This window comes from Aquarana catesbeiana, linkage group LG13 (genome assembly GCF_042186555.1).
Source record: "Aquarana catesbeiana isolate 2022-GZ linkage group LG13, ASM4218655v1, whole genome shotgun sequence".
NCBI classification, from domain to species: domain Eukaryota; kingdom Metazoa; phylum Chordata; class Amphibia; order Anura; family Ranidae; genus Aquarana; species Aquarana catesbeiana.
The window spans coordinates 72,746,379-72,771,880 of record NC_133336.1 but is presented as its reverse complement, the minus strand read 5'-3'; positions in this window follow the sequence as shown (position 1 = coordinate 72,771,880).

The window sequence follows — 25,502 nt, the reverse complement described above, 5'->3', positions numbered from 1 at the left end:
CATAGGATACTGCAAGAGAAAGGAGCCACGGGAAACAGGAAACTTGGGGCATTGGTAATGGCACCAGTGTAAACTGGATCATAGGCAGGAATTAAATGATCAAAAAGCTGCATACTCAGTAAATTATAAAACTAGCTGCTGAAAGTGCTTAAAGTGGAGGTAAACACTTTTTTTGATCTTGTACCTACAGGTAAGCCTATAAAAAGACTTACCTGTAGGTACAGTGAATATCTCCTAAACCTGAATGGTTTAGGAGATATTCACAGTGCATGCAGCCAGTGACATCACCGGCGCATGCACTCTGAATTGACGGCCTGTAAAGTTGCGCATCTGTACAATGTATAGAACCTGCTGCAGCAAAAATTAAGTTTCTAAAGAAAAAGTCAGATCACATTGACTCGCAGTTGCGATTGCTGGCCCGGCTATTTAAAAAAATAAACAAACAAAAAAAAAACGCTGTCCATACCAGGCACTTTGGGTCAAAAATGTAAAACAAAAATGGCGTGGGGCCCCCCTAAGATTCATACCAGACCCATACATTACACCCCTACTCATTTACCAAAATATTTTCAAAAATAAAGAAAAACAGTAGACAGTTTTTGACAAGTCCTTTATATAAAAAAAAATGAAAAACAAAAATAAAATAAAAAAATGTCTCCCAATGTAGCTCTATTATCAATCACGACACCAGCCACACCCAAAAAAAAAAGCTCCGCCCGCGACGAAGGCTGACTGCCTAGTACCTACTCTGCCGGGTGACAGTTCTTAAATAGGTAAGCTTTGGGGCCACCTGGTGACGTCACCCGGTGGACCCACCCCCTTGTGACATCACCGACCCAGCATGCCCCAGTGGGTGACGTCACAAGGGGACGGGGTCACCCACTGATGTCATTGGGTGACTCTGCCCCTTAGCTATTTAAGAAATGTCCGGGGAGCGTTCGATGAGGCCGGAGTTTTTTTTTTGCTTTTTTCAGGTCGTGGTGCAGCGGGCGGCATGATTGATGATGGATCTACATCGGAGGACATTGTTTTTTGTTTTTTAATAAAGGAATTGTCAAAAACTTGTATACTGCTTTTATTCACGTTTTTACACTATTTTGGTGAATGGGCCATACATGGGGGGTGGGGGTGGGATCTGGGGGCTTCCAGATTCCAATAAGCCCCCCCACTTGCAGACCCCCACAACATGGAGACAGGGCGCTTTAGGGTGGGGGGGGCAGACCCCTCCTTGCCCCAAAGCACCCCCCCGTTAAGGGCATGTGGCCATTTTTAGATTAGATCGTAAGTTTCTTGAGGGCAATAATTGATGTGCATGTACAATATGTTAAGCTCTGCGTAAATTGTTGGCGCTATATAAGTATCTGTAATAATTAAATATTCATGGCGCATGCATGTGTTATTTTTATTATTGGTTTTTTTTGTTATATCTACCTGGAGTCTGACTTTAAAGTGATTGCATCGCATACTAGCACATTATGAAATACTTACCTTAGACCGAAGCCCTGAAGGCGCTTTCATCTTCCTTCTGGGTTTGTATCCTCCATCCGTCTGATTGGCCACGCCGCTATGACATCACACCCGCACGCACTGAGCTCTGAAGGGATGGCAAGGGGGCCCCCAGATCCCGCTCCCCCCATGTGAATGAGTAAGGGTACATTGTACCCCTATTCTTTTACCAAAAAAACTGTCAAAAACAAATAAAAACACTAGACAAGTTTTTGACAAGTCCTTTATTAAAAAAATATCCTATGATGTAGATCCAATGTCAATCACGACGCCCGTTGCACCACTGGGCCTGAAAAAAAAAAAGCTTTGCCCACCCAATGCCTCCTCTGCCGGGTGACAGTTCTTTAATAGGTAAGGGGCGGGGCCACCTGTTACTTTACCTGATGGTCCAACCCCCTTGTGACATCACAGAACGGGAAGAGGCCCATGTCCCCATCAACATGGGGACAAGGTGCTTTGGGGGGAGGGGGGGCAGAGCCCACTGTCTATAAAAAATACCTGGACAATTTCTGCATCTGTCTAAATGAAGGTGCTGTTTGGCTGACAATTTTCATCCTGGCTCCATAGAGCCAGATGAATGATGCCAAGTGGGAGGGTGCTGACAGGGCCACCCACAGAATAAATTTGCACCCAAATTCACTAAGTGAATAGATAGCTTTATACTCCGCCATTCTACAGAACAGTGGTATTGTCACCTTTGTGTACAAGCTCCCACTTTGGGCTAACATCAAAGGCAAGTACAGCGCAGTGATGTCACTAACACAGATATACTGCTGCTGCCTCACAGTCCTGGCAATGTACGGTTCTCAAAGAGCGGAGGCAGTCACGTGACCAACAATATTGCACAGGGATGTCCCTTACCTCCTCTTCTGGAAGTCCCCAACTGGTGTGTCAATGTCTCACTTTTCCAGGTACCTCCTTAGCAAGCTAGTTGCTAAAAAGGCACTCATGAGTATGCTCCAGAGCCGGGCTGTGTGCGTCTATGGACACCCACAGTACCTGTAATCCACGTCCCCATTCCCTCTTCACAGGAGTTTGACTGACAGCAGCAGGCACCTATGGCTCAGTTGCCATCAGTGTCTCCTGTAAAAAATGAAAAAGTGATAATAATAAAATAATAATAACTAAACAACCTAACCCTAACACAAAATAAATACATAATTATATAATATAATAAATTATTATTAATATTATTATTATTATTATTATTATTATTATTATTAATAATAATAATAATAATAATAATGATAATGATAATAACAATAATTTTTTTTTCATTCGGGTTTGGGTGTTTATTTATTATTATTATTATTATTATTATTATTAATATTATTATTATTATTATTATTATTAATAATAACAATTTATTGAATATATTTTTTAAGGTTAGAGGTTAATTATTATTTATTTATGTATTATTACACATTATTCATTTATTTAATTTATTATTTATTATTTATTAATGATCATTTTTAGTTATTTGTGTATTTATTTTACATTTATTCATATATTATTCCTACTTTTTTCTTTTTTTCATTTTAGCAGAAAATCACGCAAAAACGCACTTATGCTCACAAAAATGCGCAAATGGTTTGTTTCTATTCATTTTTATAAGAATAAAAACACACCAAAACGCAAAAATCTACCCAATATGAGCTACAAAGAAAACTCCAGAACTTTTGTGAGCTTCAGGCATTTGGCTTAAGGCAACTTGTAGTGGAGATGTGAACCATCTCCATAGGGAATAATTGATTTTTTTTCCTCCTCCAGTGTTTTGGAGCTTCGAGCTTCAAACTACAAAACACTGAGGTGTGAATCTGGCCTTAGTGTCAATTACTACATGCAGATAGGATATTGTCTAATGCTGAAATAATAGTAAGCATTTGGCAAAATAAAAAGTCCTTTAAAAAAAGTCCTTTAAAAATGAGATTTTCACTAACAAATACGTAAAATGGACATGCTTTGGCTCTCCCCTAAAGGAACTTTGGTTATCCAATGACCACAAACATATCCTGTATTTACAAAAAGTTGTATATTTACAGAGTGATGGAGTGATAATACATCCATCAGGCAACTTCAGAGGATCTGATCAAGTCAACATCTGTGGGAATTTCCACTCCCTGCTTCCTTCTTCCTGAAACTGAGCCATAAACCTGCCTAGATTGATCTTTGTCCTGTGATGTGCCACTTTATCCAGTCTACAGCAGTGACAGCTATAACGTATCACATGACCTGGCTGTCCCAAAGGAAAAAAGGGTTGTGTTCAGGACAATGTTAAAAGGGCTTTCTATATTGTGGGACAAACTATAAAATATGTACAGAACACATATTAAAAATTGATTCATATTGATCAAGGACTGGAGACGTGATGCAACAAAAATGGTGCTGCCTCAGTGCCAGGCCAAATTCATATTAAGGTAATTTTTGTGAAGGCGTTTGTTACATTGCAAAAAAAGGTATGCAGCAAATGTGGGTTTTTCATTAATAAATATTATGATAATTTGTGGACAATGTATGGAAACCTTTGTTACAGGAGTATTCAGGGTGGAGAAATTATTTTGGTAAGGCTGCTTAAAACCTTAAAAAACTTCAAGGGCCATCGTGCCAATTAAATGTTTTCAAAGGGCCAGATTAGGTTCACGTATGCACATTTGCCAAGGGATCCCAACTTTACAGTTGTTGAAGCAGTGAAGCTCCCATGAACTTTATTCATCTTCTGTTCATTTTGTTTTTGTCTGAACATAGCTGGGGTACGCCAGGTCACCAATTAATTTTAATAATAGTTAGTTGTCAATAATGTTTTAGGCAGCCAATTTCCGCAACTGTAAATGTATTCTTAGGTTTTCCTGTAAATTTATATACAAATATCTAGTTTTCTTGCAAAACAATTAAGTTTGACCTACCCACTACAGATATCTTATTGACCAGCGAGCTGAAGGCTGTTGGACCAAGCTTGACTTTTACAAGAAAAGTCAACATTTTCAAATAACCTATAGCTTTTGATCTACTATTGACGTTTTCACAGAAGGTGACCATTGCTTATGAATTTCTGGATACATTTCAGTTTTTTGACATGTTCACCCCCCACCTCCCCCAATGTACTGTCACTTCCCAAAAACATCTGAGAGTCACCTTCTTTAACGTATTACAAATCAAAAATGAAAACGTTCTTCTTTGGACAAGACTTCATCTGTTACCTTTTTGTTCTTTTTCCTTATGTAGTATTTGTTTTTTTGGGGTTTTTTTTTGTAAATCACTTTGAGAAAGTTCTTTTAAAGGTGCTATATAAAATAAAGCTTATTATTATTATTATGTAAGGAATAAATGCGTGTCAATGAGCTTGTCAAGCCCAAACTACAGTGCTCGGGATTGGTCTGATAAATCAGGCATAACTTGGATGATAGTTATAATGAATCTATTAAATAGATGAATCATGCAAAATGGGTATAAAAAAACAAAAGTACCAACATAAGAGATGAAAACTGTGGAAAATGATTGGTAAATACTAATGATATGTACCAACAGTATTAAAAGGTTTGCGTAGGATAGCCCAGAGTGCTAAACATAGCTAAAACTAGGAGCTGCAGCTAGAAGACCAGAGGGGGGGCTCAGTTTCCAACCACTGGAAGAAAGCAAAAGAAACAACAGCACAACCCCAGTGTAGCATTCAAAAATAAAACAAATTACAATTTATTGGAAAATAGAAATGCACTCATAAAAGTATGCATGTGTAGGGCATGACAAAAAGGTGACTTGAGAGCCAGAAATGTCCGAGAGGCAGCCAGAGAACCACCAGACTGGCCACCAGCTGGGGATAAAGCGTCACTGCAACTGCAAGGAGTGTTCAACCCAGGACTGGAATCCCCAACGTCACTGTAGACACATGTGTTATAGACACAGGAGACACGTTTTCGAAAGAGGTTGGCTTCTTCATCGGCCTGTCTATGCTGGGCTAACCTACCTGGGTTGAACACCGTTTGAAGTTGCAATAACAGCAGCTTCCTCCATCTTCACCATGATTTATCCCCAGTCGGTGACCAAGGCTGATGATTCTCTGGCTGTCATTCGGACATTTCTGGCTCCCAAGTTACCTTTATGCCATGCCCTACACATGTGTACTTTTGTGAGTGCATTTGTATTCTTCAATAAATTGTCAGTTCTTTTATTTTTATAATGTTATACTATGGGGTTGCGCTGTTGTTTCTTTTGTTTTATTAATATTATGCTTTTTACTAGGCTCTATTGATCTACTCTACTGATCAGCCCTACTGATCATTCCATAGAGCTTGGCAATCAAAGATCACCATATAAAAGCTCTATTTATATACTCTCCAAAAAAGGATAACAAATGTTATGTGGTACAACCCTATAGCAATATAAACCTTCAAAACGTTGTAAGATGGGACTTTTGAGGCACAACATTTTTACATAAAATACTAATTTTCATTACAATTACAACATATACAAGAATTCCACTTATTTATAAAATCTCATAACAATAAAATACAATATTGTAATTTTGATTTGACATAGTAGGGCATCCTTTCCAAAAGTACTGTTTTTTATGGCCCAACGCGTTTCCTGGACATTGTCCACTTCTTCAGAAGCCGTTAGTATCTTTGTGTACAAAAAGCAATCTAAATAAGATAATCATAATTAATACACTAATTTATTGTGTGTAAGGGAGAAACCAGGTTTATGTAAAATGTTGTGCCTAAAAAGTCTCATCTTACAATGTTTTCTAGCTCTATGTATATAAATAAATGAAGTGTCTGGTCAGATAACATCCTGTTTATTGTTACTGATGGAATCGTGCACAAGAAAGAATACAGCTGACAACATTACACAAACCACAAATCAAAGTACAATTAATGACACAACTGCAGTGATTGCTGTGGGTAGTGTTTTTTATTTGTCTTACATAGGAATAGGGAATAACCTGGCTGCTAGCTATGGGCAACAGAAACAGCTCTTTCTTTTTTTAAATTTAATATATGAGACAAAGGCAGTCCTTTAAAGCACAAACACAGCTACCATGGAATGTTCTATAGACCTTTAAAAAGTTCCTGTAAGGACTAACACTGTGGGGACATCTGGCTCTGGCTCCCTTTTATTTCCAGCCAGCATGGTGTCAGGAGATCCTGTTCAGTCCTGTTCTTCCATTTTTCATACACCTGATATATCATTAGTAACCTAGCTGCTAGGTCTGGAACACACAGGGCTAGGAAAGTCATAACCTCAGGTCCTTCTCCCGGGTAAGTTCCTCTGACTTCTGTTCTTCTGACATCAGGCTAATTTACAGCAGACTAGAAGTGTGAAAGTACATTTCACCTCGTGCTCCTACAACATGTACAGATTTGCAGATGAGCACTCCGAGCCAAGTGTCTGCTTCTCCATGTACTTTGTGCTGTATGAACATGGGGCTGTAGTATTGCAGTTCTTATGCTTTCTAATACCTTCGCAGCTAGGTCTTTACCTAGTCATGTATTTTTATTATTGCTATTATTTATTTATAATGCACTGACATATTAATCTTTAAATAATTGATGGCAGACAATTATAGACTTCAAGCAAAAATCAAGACAGAGACATGATGAAGGAGGAGATGAGGACCCTGTCTATACAAGCTTACCGTTCTTAATCCACAGGTGTACAAACCCTAAAGGTAACCATAGCAGAAAGCTTGTTTTCGGTGTTTTTTACTTCCAGCTGGCCTTTGTATAAATTGTCCCTTACGGGACAATGGTTGGTTTCCATCTCAACAATCCCATATATCTCTCTCCCAAAGTATATGCAAACCTAAAATCAATTGTTTAAAGATTACCTTTAATCCGTTTTTTTTCAATACAGATAATCTTTAAAAAATGATTCTGGGTTTACATACACTTGAAGGGAAGGTGTCTGTGTCTTTAATTTTTGAGATCAAAATCAACCAATGTCGAGGAAGGTCTATCTATACATAAGCCAGCTGGGGAGGGGGCAGTTGTTACTGGCTCTAAATAAGCAACAGATTGAAAAAAAGTGATTTTCTTTTCAAAAAAAACTTTATGCAGTGGGGCGTGACTTCAAATATACTGAAAAATGTTTTTGGCTTTGAATTTAAAACAAAACTCTGGAGATTAAGCAAAATCTAACCGTGAAGTGCGGGGCGGGGGCTCACTAAAAGGGTAGATATTTTCTAATTACTGGAATTGGGCTTTAAGCATTGGCATTAATGTAATTTATATACTTGTTTACCTTTACCTTATAATCTATGGTCAGACTCTGGCACATACCCTGGAGACAAAGATGGGGCAGCCATGACCCATGCACTGTATTGGAATTGCAGCATGGAACATCAGAGCTGACAATCCATCTGACACTGAGTTGGGTGGGCAGTAGAGATGACCCTGGAGGTTAACTTTATAGAATAAAGGACAAACTTACACATTAAAGAGGACCTAAACTATCAAACCTCTATCTATTACAATCCCTCATGAAAAATTGCTAATACCTTAAAAAGAAAGCAGAAAAACAGATACTTACAACTCGGCTTGTCTCAATGAGCAAAGTGACATTGTCTCTTTAAAATGATCCCCATATATAAACATACAAATGGTTTCTTCAGCAAATCCATCCCAACCCTTAACTAGAAGACTAGACTGGACCTGACTTATCCTGGCCATTTGAGAAGAACAAACTAATTGGAAAAGACAATTATGCTTGAAAATGTTAGAGGAAAAGAAAAAAAAGTATGACCAGCTATAAGATGAGTGGGTGCAGTCACAGAAATTATGACTATGCCCTTACATAGAATCAAGACCCAAACACAAGACATATTATTCTGAAGAATCACTAATGTGATTGACTGGAGTCGACATTAACTTTACAGCACATAATAATAATAATATAAAAATTGCTTTAAATGTACTTATATGGAACTAATAGGACACATAGCATACCATGCATTGTACAGCTACTATTGTGGAACAAATCTGGACAGAAAAACCTACTTGTTGAAGAGCAGTACAATGGCCCCTTAACAAGAATGTGATCCTTTTTGTCCAGAAACAGCTTGGAGCAAGTAGGTGCAGGGGGCATACACCTCGCAACACAACAAGCAAACCTTTATTATCCCAGCAAGCTGTGGACAGAGTCGTAAAACACATTGGCAGCAAGTCGTAAAAAATGCATTACTGAGCAGTTAATTATTTCTTAAGGGCCTGAAGCATTAAGGTAAGAAAATTTGTTCTTTGTTTTTTTTCTGCCTTATGCATGAATAGTGACTTTGTTACATACAGAAGATCTTATTAATTATATTTCAGTGACTTACAAAACAGCTTGCGTAGCCTGCCCAGTAATTAATTGGCCCTGCCAATTTTTAGTCACCTTTTTTGTTATGTAATACATAACATGCATATAATGTTTACAAAATGAGAGACAAGTTTTAGTGGGTTATTTATTATACTATGAGGTTATTATTACAGAAGTGGGGAAAATGCATTACAAACAACCGTGAAAGACATAATTTAACTCTTTTATGTATTGTTTTCTTTTAGAGCACTGACATATTACGCAGACCTTTAGGGCTCGTTCCTACCAGCAGCTGCACTAAATGCACGACCACTGGTGCGCGCTGGGAGGAACAAGAACGATGTGCTGATTCAAGCGCATCTCATCTCTCATGATACATGTTCCACCCATTTTTAGAGTGGAACATGTAATATGTTCCCAATGCTGCAGCCGCTGTGCAATTCCCCTCCCTGTGACAGCAGTACGGGGAGAAGTTCCCCGTACTAGCTGTCACTTTTTTGCAATGCTTTACAGGCTGCAAAATAAATAAATAAATGCACTTTTTTTTTACCTGCAAAAAAATGTTCATTTATTATTTTTTTCAAGAAAAAGCGAACTTATCCGATATACAGAGTATATAGAGTCATTTACAGCAGCTCCTGTTTTAGAGAAGTTTATAATAGAAAACTGTGTGATCACTTTGGTAAGAACCCTGTTACATCAGTATGTTAGGGAGGATACAGGAGTAACAGGAAATTCAAAACTTTTTAGAGATAGTGTTTGAATTGGGAAATGAGCCCAGGAGCTAAAACAAATTATTAATTCTATTTTTTATTAATGTGGACCTAGGATCAGGTATATTTAAGGATATTTGCAGTAGAAAATGAAACAGCTCAGACCATGAATGTTATGGTAATGATAGTTTCCTATCGAAGAACAGATGTTGTTGAATGTCAGGGGAAGTAATCTTGGGCGAATTCCATTTATTTGGCTTGATACATAGGGTAAATGTTCACCATAAAATTTGGGGAAAAAATTGGGTACTACTTGGGCAAAAATCATTGATAAATACCCCCCCCCCCCCCCCGTTTTCATTTTACAGCACTGCACACATTTCAGCCTTTTGTACTTGCATTCAGAAGGTAAGGGTAACAGTAGAAGCCAATCATGTGCATGTCTTTGATACTGCTTGATCACCACTCCACTGACCATCAATACCCGAATAGCCCACAAAAGACTTAAACTGTAATTTACTGGCCATAGCAGCCCATTTTTACAACAACTGCATAAATAACATTGCTATTCAATACAAATTTGAACAGAATTTGAGCTCTGCTTAACAGAGTACCTGCGTAAACCTGTAAGGTAGGCCTCCAGCGTCAAAGACTCAGATGACTGCCGATACAACTATGAACAACCCCCAGTTTATTGTTACTTAACTATACAGCATAAGGGGAACCGTCCCTTAATCTCCCTAGCGGTAATCTCGAGTGTGGCTCGGGGTGAATTTTCATTACCAAAAGCGGTAACCCCGAGCCACACTTGTGATTACATCGCAGGATCCAGGCAAAGTTACTTACCTTGTCCCCAGAATCCTGTGATGTCTCCCCACTGTGTGTGCGGGCTGTGTCTTCCGCTCAATCTATCACAGGGCTGGGCTCTGTTCCCTTCGAGCGTTGCAACGCATGGGGACGGAGCCCGGTGCCAAATTCAAAAAGTGAAAAATATATAACACATACAGTACACTATAATCTTACAGATTACATTACTGTGTCAAATTATTTCACATCCCTTTTGTCCCTAATGCTTTGTCCAATGCCCTGCATGCAGTTTTACATTATAAATACTGTTCTTTCTGCCTAGAAACTTGAGATTGTCCATTGCAACCAAAAAGTGTTCCTTTACGTCAAAAGTGGCTTTAGACCAGCTAGAAAACAGCGATAATTAGAATCACTTGCAGAATTGAGCAATAGTGATTTGTGGGGAAATTCGTCATCAAACACTGAAAGTAATGACAGCTACAATTCTGTAACTGAGAAAATGTCAGTGTTTTTGATTAGATTACATTATTGAATACATGTTATTATTATTCAATTATTATTTGTTATAATTATTTATAGTTATTTATTATATTATAATTTAATGATTTTGTGTTTCAAACTTTATCATACCCGGGATGTCTACTATAATCTTGTTTGGACAGATTTAAGTGTGTTATTCCTAAGAATTACAGGCCTACAATATAAAACACCAGATCTCCATGCAAAACAATGTGCCGCTTTCAGCATCAAAAATCTGACATAATCATCCCGCCAGGGAGGTTAAACTGGTCATAGATGGTTCGAATCTTGGCCAGTTCGATTCGAACCATGTATGGGCAGGCTGAATGTACCTAAGTTGATCGATCGATCCACTTGGGTAAAACCAGCCTGTTGGATCTTACATGCGAATATTTCTAGCGGCTCTTATAGCTGCTAGCAGTAGTCACTGTGTTCTACTGAGGGGGGTAGCTTCCCCCGCCCCCCTACGGGGAGAACATAATAGCTCAGTGGGAGGGATTTCCCCATCAACACTGATTATGTTGATGGGGGTATCAAGCAATTTTCTTTTTCTTCCATGGGTTGCAGGAAAGAAAATTGCTCGGTCTATGGCTAGCTTAAGACGGGCCCCTACCACTTTACGTTTGTCCGTAATGACAGTCTTCAAGTACCTTGTACCCTGCCAGCTGCTGTGACATACCCGTACCAAACTCGCAACTGTCTGCAACAGAAAGCAACAACGATCCACCAAATCTTTAAAGTGAAGTTTTCCCAATGACAGCTTATGACTGAGGACTTAGGACCTTACCTATCAACCATCCTGTGAAGCCCCTTCTGTTCTTGCCAACCCCACTAATCCAGTGCCCCCTGATCCCTTATTTGCTTTTAACCTCCAGAAAACCCCTGCTATGCCAAACCTCTTTTTAATCCAGTCATGTAGGACTTGCATATTTGTAACCTGCAAATATTACTGAACCACTGATTGTTAGCTACAGAAACCAGCAATATTAAAGGAGGAATTGATCTTCTTCCTTCAAGTTTTTGAGGAATATTACTTATTAGTCACGGAGATACCACTTAGCCAATCTGGCGGTGATACTTCAAACTGATTTACCAAATCAGCTGTTTTACGCACTGAAAATGACCCCTTAAAAGCCATATGTTTTCTTGTATCACACGTTTGTTTCTCTTATGATTCTTGCATGTGATACAGAAACCTCAGAGTTCAGAACATTTAATTTCATAATTTGAAGATTTTGCATTTTTTTTAAGTTGCTGTTAGGAAATTTCTTACCACTCTTATACAAGCATGCTTGACATTATATAATACAATGATCCCAGTTCATCAAACTGCACTGTAAAGAGTATAAAGAGGCATTGTAAAGTGCGTTTAAGGTATGCTAAAGAGGCTTTTTAGTCAGTACTATCACATGTCATGTTAGAATGTCCTAATGTGAACATTTAGAAAAAAATCACTCTGTGTATAACAATGGAGAAGTCTGCATAGTAGTTTAAAAATATATGTGTAGGTAATATTGTCCTTAACATGGTAGGTGTTTGTCCATACCTACCTAAGTATGTAACAAAATGTTCAGGTGCCAGCCATCCCCAGGGCATATCCGGAATACTCAGTGAGAAATGCAAAAGAGGAAAGGAGGGAGGTACACCTAAGTGTAGTATTAAATTAATATTTAATTGCGCAAAGTAATGCACTTACAAATAAGAATAAATCAAAGGCATATCTGTGGTTTGAATGGTCCTCCTCGAGAGGTGCCAGCTATCCAGTTTCCCAGTGTTCAGAGATGTCAGAGCCTATGCAGGGCGCTGAATCCAGGACAGGAAGTGAAGAGGATCCAGGCTGCCTGGTGTGGACCGCACAGAGGGAAATTACATCACCCGGTGGGCGGACCTCGGTATTGGAAGGACAGGAAGCAAGGCTACGTACTCTGAGCATACAGCTCCTTCTACTGGCCTGACAGTTCCTGTGTAAAAGCAGCTTAAGTACATATTTAATATAAAACATTTTTAAAATTGATATCTAAAAACATATTGGCCCATAAGCCTTAAACAGAAAGGACAAGGGAAAGAAACACACATGGATCTTCTACAGATATACTCTATGGGAAAGTTTACTTACTAATGATCTCAGAACCACCACCCCCAAGAAAGAGCTATGCGATATCCAGAATATTATATGACCTATGTGTGTAAGTAAGTGGTGCTGCGCTGATCCTTAGTGTATAAACAGGTGAACATAGGCTAATAAATAATAATAACCAATGCGCTAGATAGGAAAGTGGTAGAATGGCGTAAACGTGAGGAATACTGTGTATTAAAAAATGTTCATTTGAATATTCAATACCTTCAATAGTGCATAAAACTTAACATAGGTATACTCAAACAAAATATCACTTCAATTACCTTAAAAATAAAATCCACATAATAACAGTATAATAACGTGATAGTATCAGAGCACTAGTGACTAGCTCTGAATTAAAAAATAGAGTGCATAGTAGATGTGCATATATACTTGGACCAGCGAAATTTAAAGTGCGGACAAAAGGTGCTAAGTGCAAAAATTGGAAGAATAGTGACTGGCTATTTCTATATAAAGTGCATATTGTGCATGTTGACATCAAATAATGAATAAGAGTAAGAAATCTACAAAAACAAAAAAAAGGTTTTTTTAAAATATAATGTGACAGCCACGTGCTACCATGCACACGTTGCAATTAAAGTGCTAAGGAACGCATTCATAAATGCTCAAGTACAGTCCTTGTGTATAGTTGTGACAGCAACGTCCTGGCATGCACACGTTGCAGTTAGAGTGCTGGGTGAGTCACATCTAATTTTTTCTTCGTGTGCTAAACACTTTGGTGGGTAGTAGCCCCTTACCTTCAGGTAATGGGGCAAAAGCAGGTAACAAAAAGGTTGTTAAGGGCGTCCGCCTATGGGTCCCAGCGCGTCCCTCTCTATCCTGGATCTTGGGTTGAAGTTCCCTCAGATGTAATGCAGGGGGGTTGTATTCATAGGGGGTAATCCACAGAAGAAAAGCCCAATAGTGTAATCCAGTTTTAAAACGTAACACTCTTTATTGTAAAAAATGCAGGTACTCACATAAAGATAGGAAACAATAGTAGCAATCCAACGAGCAGCGAGCTCGTGTGCCTCTGTCTGTGTTTGCAGCCTGTCTCGTCCCTACGCGTGACGTCACACCACGTGACTTCATCATCCCCTGATGAAGTCACGTGGTGTGACGTCACGCGTAGGGACGAGACAGGCTGCAAACACAGACAGAGGCACACGAGCTCGCTGCTCGTTGGATTGCTACTATTGTTTCCTATCTTTATGTGAGTACCTGCATTTTTTACAATAAAGAGTGTTACGTTTTAAAACTGGATTACACTATTGGGCTTTTCTTCTGTGGATTACCCCCTATGAATACAACCCCCCTGCATTACATCTGAGGGAACTTCAACCCAAGATCCAGGATAGAGAGGGACGCGCTGGGACCCATAGGCGGACGCCCTTAACAACCTTTTTGTTACCTGCTTTTGCCCCATTACCTGAAGGTAAGGGGCTACTACCCACCAAAGTGTTTAGCACACGAAGAAAAAATTAGATGTGACTCACCCAGCACTCTAACTGCAACGTGTGCATGCCAGGACGTTGCTGTCACAACTATACACAAGGACTGTACTTGAGCATTTATGAATGCGTTCCTTAGCACTTTAATTGCAACGTGTGCATGGTAGCACGTGGCTGTCACATTATATTTTAAAAAAACCTTTTTTTTTTTTTTTTTTTTTTTTTTTTTTTTTTTTTTTGTAGATTTCTTACTCTTATTCATTATTTGATGTCAACATGCACAATATGCACTTTATATAGAAATAGCCAGTCACTATTCTTCCAATTTTTGCACTTAGCACCTTTTGTCCGCACTTTAAATTTCGCTGGTCCAAGTATATATGCACATCTACTATGCACTCTATTTTTTAATTCAGAGCTAGTCACTAGTGCTCTGATACTATCACGTTATTATACTGTTATTATGTGGATTTTATTTTTAAGGTAATTGAAGTGATATTTTGTTTGAGTATACCTATGTTAAGTTTTATGCACTATTGAAGGTATTGAATATTCAAATGAACATTTTTTAATACACAGTATTCCTCACGTTTACGCCATTCTACCACTTTCCTATCTAGCGCATTGGTTATTATTATTTATTAGCCTATGTTCACCTGTTTATACACTAAGGATCAGCGCAGCACCACTTACTTACACACATTCATCTAAAAGGTCAGGTGTTCACCTTATTGGTGTATGCGGCTTTTCCACCCACAGCCTTTTCCATAATAGATAGCGCGGGAATAACCTCCCCTATTTATTATATGACCTATGCTGTAGGGGATAATGAATGATATGATGATAAATGGAAAACCAGAGAACATTAATCATTACATGCACTATAATAGCACTATATCATGTGAATTTCAATCTCCTCGTTGAGTCTCCCAGGGGTGAGAGTATTGAGGGGGTAAATCCAGAACGTTTCTTGTCGGCATAAGTGTTTATAATGTTCTGCAGCGGGTATACTATTGGGAATTGCCTCAATCACCCTTTTAGGCCTGCTGTGGATTGGTGATGTTTAGTTAATACCGTAAGGCCAAAAATATTAAGGGGAAAATTGCACAGAGTAAAATGAAACCATCCCAATCCACACATAGAAACAATATCCCCCTGATACCTCTGGTGGGCATGTTTCAATGCCGAAAAAAACTCTGCCTGACTTGTCAGTTTGTAGAGCATGGTCAAAAAAGGTTCATAGCTGAAGGCAAGACATATATAATCAAAGAATTCCATAATTGCTCAAGTGAGTACATGGTCTATTGTTTAACATGTCCATGTGGCTTATTATACGTAGGGAGGACTATCCGTACCCTGCGCAAACTCTTTGGTGAGCACAGACACTTCATTGAAGAAGGCTGTAACATGCACAGTGTCCCCAAACACTTTTTAACCTAACCACCAATCCACAGCAGGCCTAAAAGTGTGGGTGATTGAGGCAATTCCCAATAGTTTACCCACTGCAGAACGTTATAAACGCTTACGCCAACAAGAAACGTTCTGGATTTACTCCCTCAATACGCTCACCCCTGGGGGCTCAGCGAGGAGATTGAAATTCACAAGATATTGTAATATGTATACTGCCATTATAGTGCATGTAATAATTAATGTTCTCTGGTGTTCCATTTCTCATCATATCATTCATTATCCCCTACAGCGGACCCTTATGGTCATATATTATTCTGGTTATCGCATAGCTCTTTCTTGGGGTGGTGGTTCTGAGATCATTAGTAAGTAAACTATCCCATAGAGTATATCTATAGAAGATCCATGTTTTTTTCTTCCCCTTATCCTTTCTGTTTAAGGCTTATGAGCCAATACGTTTTAGATATCAATTTTATTTTTTTTTATATTAAATATGTACCCCCCAAGACACTTCCCCCCCCTTTTTTCCCTTCTCCCCCCCTCCTTTCCCTCCTCCATTTCCTCTTACCCCTATCCCTAACCCCCCCTCTTCTCCACAATCAAATATATGTACATAATATATTCATTCATTTATATATGTATATGTCATGATGTATATGATTTTTAATATCCATTCATCAGATATTCGTAATAATAATGCTCTTGTATTAGCTAATTTTAATGTTCACGCTCATTTATCAGTTATATATGCTATTAATATGTTTTTGAATCTGTTTTTAATAAGTTTTCCACATGTTCATGGTCCGCTGGCTCTTTTAGATTGTATTTAAGCTGCTTTTACACAGGAACTGTCAGGCCAGTAGAAGAAGCTGTATGCTCCGAGCACGTAGTCTTGCTTCCTGTCCTTCCAATACCGAGGTCAGCCCACCGGGTGACATCATTTGGACCCTGTGTGGTCCAAGCCAGTCAGCCTGGATCCTCTTCACTTCCTGTCCTGGATTCAGCATCCTGTATAGGCTCTGACATCTCTGAACGCTGGGAAACCTGATAGCTGGCACCCCTTGAAGAGGACCTTTCAAACCACAGATATGCCTTTGATTTCTTTTTAATTGTAAGTGCATTACTTTGCGCAATTAAATATTCATTTAATACTACACTTAGGTGCGCCTCCCTCCTTTCCTTTAATGTGAACATTTAGACTGCCCAAGCAGGGTGGTACCTTCTTTTTTTTTTTTTTTAAACGCTTTTATGGCCATATGCAAATATTCATACAGCGAACAATATGTAGTCAGCATATTCCAAAATGTACAGTAAACAGTGCAAGTAAAGGTACAATTCAGTATCAACACCCATATGATACAGAGCACATACTTAACCCACTCTATCGTCCCAGAAAAGGACAGTGAACAATATTTTCAACCACTATAGAGTAGAACAATTACCATACTCGCATAAAGCATTTATATATATATATATATATATATATATATATATATATATATATATATATATATATATACATATATATATATATAAAAGAGAACCCAACCAAAATATAAACCTACAAAAAAAACCCCGAAAAAACAGAAAAACAGAAACCTACTGGAGTTAATCCATCCCAAATCAGGAGAAAGCAGAGCCGGGCTCCATAGCACCCCATATCAGCAAAATTAGTAAGTACGCAGAGCACCCCACCAGTAAAAGGATCTTACAAAAATACCATAGCTTTTTGAATTTTTTTGGACACCCCCTAGCTTCCTATGTCATCTCATAAAGCGGGATTATCCAGATTAATCATTTTTTTCCATGCCATCAAGTCAAGGGTGTCAGTACATATTCAATTAAATGCTATTAATTTTTGTACATAAAAAAACAAGAGTCTCAAAAAAGTTCAGTAGCATGAGCCATAATTTCATCCTCGAGCACCCCTAGAAGGCATACCAGAGGACTACACACATTGGGTAGATCAAATGTGTCAATTATAAATTCCATAACATTAGACCACAAAGGCCTAACTTTGGTGCATTCCTATACCATATGCAAAAAGGATCTCATACTAACTTGACATGTATGGCAAGTGGCAGTATCCTGTTTCCACATGCGAAAGAGACCCAGAGGTGTATAGTACATTTAATGCAGGTAACGTAACTCGATCATTTTATCCCTAGAAGAAATAACTGTACCTACATATGTGGCAAGAACACCTTACCACAAATGCTCTGTCAAGTCAGAGACAATACCATAATACCTCTTGCAAGCCCGATGACATTGCTTACTATCAATGAGAGTCAATTCTGGGTAGTAAGTGGAAACCAGCTTAGTATCCTCCAGCTGTAACAGAATAGTTTCCAATCTAGTATTAGCGAACATCACCGCCCCAGAGCCGCACTTGGCCATCACAGCATTTTTAAGTTAAGCATACTGAAAATACCATGAACCAGGTACATCTTATTCAGACATTAATTGTAAAAAGGGCTTAAACTTGCCATATGATGGACATATTTGATACCGTAATGAGCCCTCTGATGATCCCCCTCCAACCTCTAAAATTCCCCCATATTAGGGTTATACCAGAGAGGGGCATTTGGAGATAATGACAAAGCCAAATCTGAAATATGTTGAGCACATATGGTAAGAATCCTTTTGAATTCTGACAAGATATCCATACCCCCTTCTGAGGGAACTTGATAAAAAAAACATTTAGCGCCACATAGGAGGTAGCCACTGCTATTCCCACCAAAGTTATGGCATTGTTTAGTTGAGAAAACATTTTCCAATGTGCATACATCAACTGGTAAGGATAAACCTCCCCTTATGAACAGGCAGTTGTAGTATTTCAAGTGATACCCTGGGAGGTTTAGAACCTCATTAAAAGGAACTAAGTAGAGAGTTAATACACTTGAAAAGCTTTTTTGGTATATAATTGGGAGCAGCGGAGAGAATATATAGAAACTTCAGCAGATAAATCATTTTGAACAAATTTATTCTCCCTAACAAAGTTAGTGAAAGTTCTTTCCATTGATGCACCTTTTCTTTAAAAGTTTGTATAATCGGCCAAAGATTATTATACAAAAACAGGGTTAGTGGAAGCTGTATAGTAACCCCAAGATATTTAAAATTATCCGAGATCACAAGGGGGCACCCAAGGGCTGACACCACTGCCTCTGCCTGTCTAAGGGAAATAACATAGATTTAGCCCAGTTTATTCTAAATCCTGAGTAACCCCAAATTTCTGAATAAGCATAAAGGCTGTAGACAATGACGACGGAGAATCATTCAGGTACAATAACATGTTGTCTGCTGTAGATAGGTGAGCCAGTGCCACTGTTTGTTTTGGTGGTTTGAGCCTGATTTTTGCAGGAAGCGGGCAAACTAATGATACAGGTGTATGCTGGGGTTATATTGGAGCTGGGATTAGAGGTCAGTGGCCCCACCCTCCTGAGGGGGTCAGCCTGTGAAAGGGAGCTGTGAGGAGCACATTACTCCATACTGTCCAGGTTGGAACCGAAAAAAGGCACGAGCCTGTGAGGATGTAGCAGCAGGGAGCTGCAGGAGAAAGTCATAGCTGACAAAGGTACAGTGGTTTATGCACGAGCACTGGGATCGTGTGTTTGAGTGTTTTTAAGTACCCACAAAAAAAACCTAGTTCCAAAGCCAAACTTATGGGAAGAGATATGCCCGTTCTACTGAATTAAACACTTTTTTTGGTATCTAACAAAATAATTACCCTACTGGCCATGTTATCATGAGTTATTTGTAGGTGGTACCTTCTTAATCTGCTCCATCAGCTATTTCAAATGCACTATTACTTATACCAAAATATGCACCTCAAGCAGTTTAAACTATTAGTATTTCCATTCTGACTTTTTGTCAAAAGTCATCAACTAAGCTTGCATCTCCATTTTTAAAAATGTAAGCTTTACAGCCCTCTTAAAATGTTTGTCACTCTACGCTCTGTGCTCGATGTATCCTTCGTGAACAGCTGATCACAGATCAAGCTGAAGGGCCAATCACAGTGACCCTTTACCATGTGATCAACTGTGTCCAATAACAGCTTATCCCATGTACACAAATGCCAGGTATTTCCTATCCTCAGCACTGTCACTGTGTGAGGAAAAGGAAAGCCGATAATTGGCTCTTCTGTGACAGGGCACGTTTAAACTGATAATCAGGGCACTGTTCATCAGTGCCCTGACTATTAGTGCGGCCCCATCAGTGCTAATCAGTGTCCATCAGTACAGCATATCAGTGCCCATCAGTTCCGCCTATCTGTGCCCAACAGTGCTGCCTTATCAGTGCAGCCTTATCTGTGCCTCCTCATATCAGTGCCCATCAGTGCAGCATATCAGTGCCGCCTATAAGTGCCTATCAGTGCCCATTGTTGCTGTCTCGTTAGTGCCACTTCATCAGTGCCCATCAGTGCAGCCTCATCAGTGCACATTATTGAAGAAGAAAAATGACTTATTTGTAAAACCTTATAACAGAAACAAAGAAAACGTTTTTTTTTTTAATTTGCGGTCTTTTTCTGTATAGCACAATATAAAAAACCCAGTGATGATTAAATACCACCACAAAAAAAGCTCTGTCTAAAAAAAAAAAAAAAAAAAAAAAAAAGATAAAAATGTCATATGCGTACAGTGTTGAATGGCCGCGCAATTGTCATACAAGGTGGGAAAGTGCTGAAAGCTTAAAATTGGCCTGGTCGGGAAGGGGGTGAAAGTAGGCAAGAGATTAAAAAAAATTTTTTTTTGACTGGGCACACCCTTGAAAATGTATTTTGAATTCCATTTTGTTTAAGCTGTTAAAATAGAAATTCATCATCTGGTTTGCTGAAAAAGCATTAGCCCCATATTTCTGTTTGTAAAGTCTGTTCTGCGGGCATGGATTTAGTGCTGTCAAAAAATATGACTTTCCTTAGCCTGCACATTCCCTGGAAAATCACTTGCTGACTTTGTCAAATGATGTTTTAACACATATTTAATTTGGGGTGTTAACTCCTTTCATGACTGTTTAATTTTAAACCTCCAAACGTATTGAAATAATGCCTCTTTGAAAACCTTAAATACGTTTTCCTAAAGCCGCAAACTTTTTCTTTCTTGCTTTGAAATTAATGAGGGCGATTTAACACCAGCATGAAATATTTTAGCTGTAATTCTAATTTGGAAAGCTTCAAAACATACGTCACGCTGATGATTAATTAGGGGATTAGAAAATGTCATTAAGAACCTAACTAGTCCTCCTAATGACTTAATATGACTAGCTCCAGCAAAATATACTGATAATAAAGATTCTGTGCATTATTTACTGAGACTTCTCTTATGTATATAGTTTAACAAAACCCAATGAAGAGGCAAATGTATCCTGAGATATTTTGGCGGGGACATTCGTGTTTCTGTAAAGATACATATGTTAGGATGAATGTTTTAAATACCACTGCCAAGATGAACAATAAACACAGTTCACATATTTGTGAAAGAAGATGATTTATGGCAATCCTGGGACAACTGTTTATGTGAGCACCAGTTCCCTAACTTCTCTGCATTAAGAACAAGCTGAGGGTCTCAAAGTAAACATATCAGTCTGGTTGGAATCAGTGGATGTCTGCTTGAAAGAAGGGGAGGCATCTAGATCTTTAAAGATAATGAAGCTTCTGGGAAATGATGATAGAATATAGACAATTATCCATGGTATATGTAAGTCTACGCAAAGATGTTAGGTGGTAACCCAACTGGATTGTTACATCAAAGTGTATTTAAACCCAAGAACAAAAAATAACATATTACAGCTTATCAGTCCTTAGATGTGGTGACTGCATTTGTTGTCTTTTTCATTATTTTCCCCTTATTTTCAAACCAGTGATCCTACTTCTTCTCCCATCGGGACACACAAGGTCACACAAGGTTAGCAATGGGTTGAAGGAAAGAACATTGCTAGATTCCACCATCAAAACAGTCAGTGTTGATGAGGGAGTCCCTCCCGCTGCATTATTGTATTCGGACAGCGGGAGGTTTCTCCTCTGTCAGAATACAATGATCACTACTTGTGATCACTGGCAGTGATCGTATGAGAAAAACCTGACAGGCTGGTCTATTGATCGACTTCATAGTTACATAGTTACATTTAGTTAGGTTGAATAAAGACACCAGTCAATCCAGTTCAACCTGAGTGAGTGTGGGCACGTCTACAATTGTCCCTATCCCTGTACATTGTGTCTCATTTAGATGCTCATTTATTATTATTATTATTATGTATTTAAGGTACCCATGTAGAGCCGTCAATTTACGCAGCGCTCCACACATACATTGCACACTCACATTGGTCCCTATCCTCAAGGAGCCCACAATCCAAGGTCCCCAACTCACATTCATATACTACTGTAGGGCCAATTTTTTGGACAGAAGCCAATTAACCTACCAGCATGTCTTTAGACTTTGGATCGAAATTTTGATGGTTCTTGCTGAACCAGCCAAATTTCGATCCATGTATGGCTGGCTTAGGACAATGTTGTCTATAGCACATTAAACATCAATGCCACCTACTGCAGGTATTTTAGCCCTGTATTTTATCCAAACCAACCCTATATAGATTATATACTATGGACGATCTGGATAGATAGATATGATAAAATCAAGGTCTCCAGTGGCCACAATTTGAGGTTAGAAGAAAGAAGGTTTAATATTAGACTGTGGAAAGGGTTATTTCTGTTTCTCTTAGAGCAGTAAAAATGTGGAACCCCCTCCACCAGAAAGTGGTGCTAGATGAGCGTGTCGATATCTTCACAAACCATTTGGATATCTTCCTCAGGAAGCAGAATATACAGGGCTACAAGGAATTGTTAGACAATATAAGGTTGAACAAGATGAACCTGTGTCTTTTTTTTCACCATTATAAACTATAACTATGTAATATTTCAGAGTCAGGGCTGTGGTGCTTGAGAATTTATTTTAAATTCAGAAATAGACATGGGTTCTACAGCAAGGACATTTGATAACAGAAGATCAAAGCTGTGCTATTCTTGTGACAGACTCCATCAGATAAGATAGACAACAAACACAAAACTCGTTTATTTTAGGCTGTGTGTTTTTGATACCTTGAATGCATCTGTCAATCCAATAAAATGCAACATTCTTTTTTTTTTATTGAATTGTGACATACATAGTATAATGTAAATATGTCTTATTTATTTTAGGATAATGTATGTACTATACATGTTAATAAACCATCTTTTTCACAAACCTTTACTTTATTTCTAATTTTCCTCTTCACATAAGGAACCACAACGTACTTTAGGTAGGTGTCATTTGTGGCTGCCATACTTTGCCTTGTTCCAAAAGATTTCCAACAGATAATGCAACTCAGTGGTACAGGTTTTAAGGATTTCCTTCACCCTGGATGAGCCCACCTCCAAGCAAAAACAATCTCCTCCCAATCTCTTCCAACCACCCCCTCATGCCCATTCGCTAATTAAAAAAAGCCCTCTAACACCAAACACTGCTGCAAGATGAGGAGGTACTGAGATACGTTTTTGAATGATGCTGAATTTAGGGAGTCTTACACCAATACTCTTAATGTTTAACAGTATTACAAAAAGGAATCAAGAGGCGGAGCAGTGACACACGGGTGTTTATTTAGGGCCCTTCCACACAGGCTGTCCAATCAGGTCCGCCTTTCAGTTTTTCAGGCGGACCTGATCGGAAGCTTCAGTCTTCCCTATGGAGCGGCGGATGTCAGTGGACACATGTCCGCTGAAACCCGCTGCCACCAATCGGATCCTGCCCTCAAAAAACAGACGGATGGTGGTCCTGTTTTCCATCCGTCCGGCAGATCAGGTTGAAATGGACAGGCAGTCCATTTCCATCTGATTTCCCCATAGAGAAGAGCGGGACTGTGTCCATGTCCGCTTTGCACAGTCATCCACCTGCTCAGCAGGGATCAGCGAAGCAATTACCTGCTGAGCAAGCGGAATCCGCTATACGGAGGCACCCGCATGAAAGAGCCCTTACTGAAACTGGAGAGTGCAAAATCCGGTGCTGCTGTGCATGGCAGCCAATCAGCTTCTAACTTCCGCTTATTCAATTAAGCTTTGAAAAAAAAAAAAACTGGAAGCTAATTTGGTTTGGTTTCTATGCAGAGCTGCACCAGATTTTGCACTCTCCAGTTTTAGCAAACCAACCCCATAGTCTTCAGATGTGCAAAAGAATTTATCACTTTCCTTTAATTCAGTCATAACTTTTTATTTAATAGAGCATATTTATCATAAGTTTTTTTTATTTGTTTATCTCTGTGTCCTCATTGTGGTGATTTCCCCTCATTTGCTGTCTCTGTGGCACCAGGACCAGAAATGAGAGGTTGTGGTGTCCCCAGGCCAAGGCGACAAAAGACAGCAATATAAAACTTAGTGAAATTCTAACCCTTCCCCCCCAAAATATAAGCTTTTTGTTGCTGTCACTATCCTACCATTACTTACAGTCATTGTGGGACCCTTTCACTGTAGACATTGAGGGTAAATATCCCCAACAGGAATGAAAACAGCAATAAAAATCCAACAGAGGTTCCAACCAGGATCATCAGGAAAATATAAAAAAAAATAATGTAGTCACAACATCTCAGGACTGGAAAGGTGCAATATAAAAATGGTTGCAGTACACATGGATCCGGCCAAGATTCGAACCATTAATGGGCAGGCTGAATGTACCAAGTTGAACGCTTAATCATTTAACTTGGGTACAACCAGCCAGCCAGATTCGCTTGCGTCCCCCGCCCACCCCGGGAGAACACAATTGCTCGGCAGTAGGGATTCCCCTGTCAACACTGTGTTGACCACGGGTTGCAGGAAAGAAATTTGCACTGTCTATGGCTAGCCTTAAAGGGGTTGTAAACTCTCGTTTTTTTTTAAATAACAAACATTATTACCTACCTCCAGTGTGCAGTTCGTTTTGCACAGAGTGGCCCCGATCATCATCTTCTGGCTCCTCGCCGCATCGGTAAATTCCCTAGGAGAAGCACTCTCCCTGGGGGTTACCGTGCCGGTGCGCTCCCGAGTCCAGCATTTGCTTTCACAGACACAGAATGCCAGACTCAGCCCCGCCCCCGGCGCCGGCATCATTGGACTTGATTGACAGCACCAGGAGCCAATGGCTGCGCTGCTATCAATCTATCCAATCAAGAGCCGAGAACCCCGGGCAGAGAGATAGAGAGCGTTTCATCTCCGCCGTGGGAACGAACACGCTCAGGTGAGTAAAACGGGGGGGCTGCTCAATGACAGAAGTTTTTCCCCCCTAATGCATAGGATGCATTAAGGTGAAAAAACACGAGGATTTACAACCCCTTTAAATATGTTCTAAAGCAGTATTAAACTCAAAATTTTTATGACAGGAGGGTAATGTGCACTGAGCCACACAAGTGCAGCTCATAGTACATTTATGGCACTCTCTCTGTGCCGTGATGCCATGAAGTAACCCCACATGTGCAGGAGTGACATCATCATGGCCTAGCCATTCTAGGTGCCTAACAGAACTAACCCAGAAGGAAGACCAGGAGAAGATGGAAGCACTCGAGCACTGACAGTGCAGGGCTGGAGGGCACCCTTTGCCAGGTTAAGTCCAGGGCCAGTGCTAGACTATTTTGTGCCCTAGGCAAGATCAGCTACTTGCACACACCCCCCCCCCCCCCAGTCAGGTGTGTTATATC